We start from the raw sequence: 5,517 nt of genomic DNA, 5'->3' as shown, positions 1-5,517 counted from the left end.
AAGACCTTTCTGCATTGTATTTCTTTGGGAATCTCTGAAATTTCTGTATCTGGATGTCTAAATCTCTTGCTAGCTTTGGGAAGGTTTCAGCTATGACTTTGTTAAACTGGTTTTCTATCCCTTTTATTTTCTCTTCACTGAAAGATTTTTTATTTTATTTTCTGGGACACTGAAAATCAAATATTTGGCAGCTTTATGGTGTCCTAGTCATGTAGGCTTTGTTAATTCTTTTTAATTCTTTTATCTTTATTTTGGTCTGACTAGGCTATTTCAAAAGACCTGTCTTTGAGTTTTGAAATTCTGTCTTCTGCTTGGTCTAGTCTTGTTGACCAAAATACAAATGTATTTTGTATTTTGTATTTCATTAGTAAATTCTTCAGTTCCAAGATTTATGTTTGGTTCTTTTTTATGATATCATTCTCTTTGGTAAATTTCACATTCATATCCTGAATTATTTTTCTGATTTCTTTTTACTGTTTTCCAGTATGCCCTTATATCTCACTGAGCTTCTTTATTATCATGATTTTGAATTCTTTTTCCATAATTTCATAAATTTCTTTTTGATTGGAGTCGGTCACTGGAGAATTACATTCCTTTGGAAGTGTCATATGTCCTCATTTTTTTTCATGTATCTTGTGTCCTTATGTTGATATCTGCACATCTGGTCTAACAGTCACTTCTTTCAACTTTCTGAGTTTGCTTTCATAGGTGAGGACATTTTTTCTGAAGGCGTATCTATGGTTTTGGTTGGGTAGGGCACTTTGGCATTGATTCTGGGTGGCTGCGTGCTGGAGTATAGTCTCCATATGGTATCTTCAGCTGTAAGCAGTACTTGTGATTTCCTCAGTGGCTTAGTGTGTAGTTATTAGTGGAGGCTGTGGTGAAGTTCTTCTGGGAATAAGGATGCCAGGTGGGCCTACCCTCAGACCCCAGTGGTCACAGGGGTGGGCCGAGAATACTTGTCCTTGGGCTCAAGGGTAGCATACACTGGCACCAGTGTTGGCATGTCCACATGGTCCAATTCTTGGGGCTCCAGGCAGCTTGCTCGGGTGCTGGCATGGCAGCAGCAGGCCAGGCAGGTGGGCAGGTTCTTGGGGCCCCAGGCAGTGAGTTTGGTGCAAGCCCTGGCAGTAGCAATGGTGGGATGACCCTCTGGGTCCTGACTGGTCCCTGCTGATGTTGGTGGTGGCTGTGATAAGCTGGGTGGGCCAGTCCTTGGGCCTGCAGATGACACTTGTTGATGGGTGCCAGCTGTGGTGGCAGCAGCAGGGTGGGTGGACCCAACCTCAGGCCCCCGGGAAGAGTGCTTAGGTGGCAACAGTGGTGGACTGGGCTTACGCAGTCCTAAGGCCCCTGGACTTCATGCTCACACGTTGAGGGAACAGAGATGGGCCAGGAAGACTTGTCCTCAAACCCAAGTGCTGGCTGTGGCAGGCAGAGGCAAGGTGATCCCAGGCCCAGGGTACATAATTCAAACTGTAATTATCTACTCACTGTTTTGGTTCTTCTTTGTGGAGGAAGTGAGTATCAGATGCCTCCAGCTAGCCATGTTGAAGCCCCTCCATTCAGGTCCCCTTTGGAACACCAACATGCCCACTAGAGGTGTCATGTCTGGTCTTCCACCTACCTGCGCCACACACAAACAGTGCTTTTGGCCTGGTATCTGGGAGAGAGTAGTGACTTCCCAAATGCATCCTCGACTCTGCCATAGACCTTTATTTTCAGGCATGAATCACATACCCGCCCTCTGTGTCCCCCACGCTTGAGGACTCACAAATCTGGTTTCCTAAGTGGTCTTCATGAAGCTGCTCTCCTTAGCCCTGCGGTAAGAGCAAGTACACCATCAACTATCTATACAACTTCTCTGATTTCTGACATCAGCTGACTTTTCAACTTCTACCCTTTATACCAGTGAGAGGAGCCAGAAGGCAAGAGAAGCAACATTGATTTCTTTGATTACTCTCTCTGCAAGTCCTGCACACGTGATTCAGAATCTGACTTTCTATTGTCAGGGTAAACGGCATTGATTGTCTTGTGACTTCAACCAAAGCTGTCAAAGAGTCCTGTGTGAAGTCCTGTTAGGTATGTTTGAGAGTTCCCCCATCACAGCATCCATGCATTCATCCAACAAATAGTTATGTGCCCCTAGGTTTTGTCCTAGGTGCTGGGAATACGGCATGGAACCAGACCAGTGTGAATTACACTAGTTGATTCCAATCGTGGTAAATGCTGCAAAATGTAAGGTTAGCTGCAAGAACGAGTAGAGAATGAATAACAAGGGGACTTAGCTCAGCGAGAGGATGGGGTAAGGCCTCCCTGGGGAAGTGGCTGAAGCTAATTCTGGTTGGATGAGAGGAGGGTGACAGGTGGAGGAGGAAAGGCCCTGAGGTGAGAGGGCCTGGAGCACTCTCCCTGCATGTATATTTATCCAAATTACTTCTCATCAACAAAAGCCATTTAGGGTCTTGCTTTTTCCTTGTTGAGCTTGTTCCCTCAATTGCTGGGTGGCCCTTATGGAGCATTCCTGGGCAGATGCAGCCCAGACATGCTTCCCTCCTGAGGACCAGGCATTCCAGGTTGGTGCCTTATCAGAGGCGTTTTGGAACTGGAGGTTATCTGGCGGCCTTCTCATGTTGCTAATTAGTTCTGGGGAAAGTTTCTAAAGCAGAGAGATATCATTTTAGTGGGCAGTGGACCTCAAACTGGTTTGTGAGATTTCACACGGGAAAGTATCAGCTGGGGACGAAAGGTGACTGACTGCCTTTCCCAGGAACAGCTGAGCCACCACCACCACCACCACCACTCCTTTTTCTGGAGGTCAGAGGTTGGAGTGTAACGAGTGCACAAAGGATCAAGATTGGCCTCCTTTGGTGGAGGTTTCTGGAGTTATAGCAAGAAGTCTAGGCTGCATTTAGAGAGCTCTATCACCCAGGGGAAGTTTCTCTGAGAAAAAGAGAAATAACATCTATACACTTAAAATGGCCAGTGAGCGCTCTCTGTCCCCAGCACCAGGCAAACCATCTGTGTGTGGTGTGACTCCAGCAAGCAAGAAACTGACTAAGAGGGATGGGAGACAGACACCAAAGGGTCAGAGAAGGCAAAAGGAACCCTTCTGGGAATGAAAATGAGCAGCGAGTACTTTCTTACAAGGCCACTTGACAACCTACAATGCTTTGTGCCTTTTCCAAACATTCTCACTAGTCTTCTCAATTGATCCTTCCTTTAAACCATTTTTTGTGTTAGGTGGGACAAGCCACCAAGAAGAAAAAGGCCCAGAAGGGTCACGTGGTATCAGCACTTGAGGCAAGAATGCAAGTCACGTCCCCACTGCACCCGACTTGCTGCCGGCCTGCCTTCGGGGCTAGTCCTCTCAAACTTGCTACTGATCCCTGAGGGCTCCCTGGTGACTTGGGAGAAAACCCAGCAAGATCTCACAGCCCACACAAGTCCTTCCCCCTTGAAATTTAGTTTTTCTCCTAAGAGGATTGCTGTAAACATAAAGCCCTGTATACAGGAGGTAAAAATGTTCATGGCCCTACCTGTGCTCCCTGGACCAGGTATTCCTCATTGCCCTGGCTTCTTCAACTAGGTGAACACCTCAATCTGCTGTCACGCCCTAGCTGAGGCCACTGCACAGATCACCGATAGCCCTGGAGACTCCTGTCCACCGCTGTGACCACTCTCTCCCCTGTATTCTGCCTGGAGGGGGATGCAATCCACCATGGCCAGACTGTTTCACTTCTCGGTGCAAAGTCTGGTCATTGCTGTTTGCATGCCTGACACCTGCAGCAGGTGGAGCTCCCTTTGAGTAATCTGCATCTTTGTCCCTTTACTCCGCATTATCAGCTAGAGCAGTGATTCTCAGAGTGTGTCCCCGACCACCGCCTGCAGCCCCGCACCTGGGAACCTGTTATTAATAGAAATGCAAATTCTCAGGCCCTGCTCCAACCCTCCTCCATCTGAAACTCACGGGGTGGGGCCCAGCAATCGGTGCTTTAAAAAGCAACCCCCCCCCAGGTGATTCTGATTGGAGGCTAAATTTGCATTTACAACTCTCTGGTCATTAGAATCTCCTGGGGAGTTTTAAAACCCTATTATCCCTGAGGCCCCCCACCAAGACCAAGTGATCAGAATCTCTTAGGGTGGGGCCTAGGCAGAGAATATTTGGAAAAGTTTCCCAGGTGATTCAATGAAGGATCACCGTCCTTGGTAAGACTTTGGCATCTCCCAAGTAAATGCTGGGGAATGTTTGTAGGCAGCACCTAAAAAGATTTCTGTTGCCTAACAAATTTAGAAAATTCTAGATTTAACCGAATTGACAGTTTTCTTTTTATAAAGGACGTTTCACAACTTTTTATATGCTGATATGTTCTCTCAGAGGGAGCAGAGGCCACAGTGTGCCCATTGTATCAGAGTCTATTCGAATCAGTATTCCAAGGAACACACACTTTGAAAGTGCTAATTTGGATTTTATGCTAAAAATTATCCCTGCAGCAAGTCGGGTCACCAGAATGCCATGTGCTTATGCTATAGTTCCCCACCTCGTAAGCCGTCTCTGTCAGAGCAAGGGTTCCAGTTCCTGTAAGAAATGGCCAGATAAGAACATTTTTTTTTGTACAGTCACTCTCAGCAACTCTTTTTTGTCTGCATCTTTTATAAAATCATGTAATAAAGTTTTCTTAAGAGTTTTATGCAGGGGAGGGGGGAAGTATATCTCTCCTGATGAACCAGTGTACTTCCTTAAATTAGATAATGAGAATGTTAGAGCCCACTATGTGTCTTTTTATTTTTATTTTTATTCTTTTTTTTGAGACAGAGTATCACTCTGTCACTCTGGCTAGAGTGCAGTGGAGTCATCATAGCTCACTGCAACTTCAAACTCCTGGACTCAAGTGATCCTTATGCCTCAGCCTCCCAAGTAGCTAGAACGACAGGCACATGCCACCATGCCTGGCTAATTTTTCTATTTTTTTTTTGTCACTCTTGCCCAGGCTGGTCTCGAACTCCTGACCTCAAGCGATCCTCCCACATTGGCCTCCCAGAGGGTTAGGATTACAGTCATGTTGTCTTGTTTGAGAAACTGAACACTAAGTCTTGTGCTTAATTGTGATTGATTGCATTAGTTTGGATACATTCTTACCTCCCCACAACTATAGCCAGTGGTGTCATTTCATCTTTGTTTTAGTAATTGTATTACTTGGTAGTATTCATTTTCACCTATTTCTTTTTTTTTTTTTTTTTTTTTTTTTTTTTGAGACAGAGTCTCGCTTGTTGACCAGGCTAGAGTGAATGCTGTGGCGTCAGCCTAGCTCACAGCAACCTCAAACTCCTGGGCTCAGGCGATCCTCCTGCCTCAGCCTCCCAAGTAGCTGGGACTACAGGCATGTGCCACCATGCCCGGCTAATTTTTTGTATATATATTAGTTGGGCAATTGATTTCTTTCTATTTATAGTAGAGACGGGGTCTCACTCTTGCTCAGGCTGGTTTTGAACTCCTGACCTCGAGCAATCCTCCCG

The sequence above is a fragment of the Microcebus murinus genome, chromosome 11 (genome assembly GCF_040939455.1).
Source record: "Microcebus murinus isolate Inina chromosome 11, M.murinus_Inina_mat1.0, whole genome shotgun sequence".
NCBI lineage: Eukaryota > Metazoa > Chordata > Mammalia > Primates > Cheirogaleidae > Microcebus > Microcebus murinus.
The sequence above is the reverse complement of the archived record's forward strand: the minus strand, read 5'-3'. Positions refer to the sequence as shown.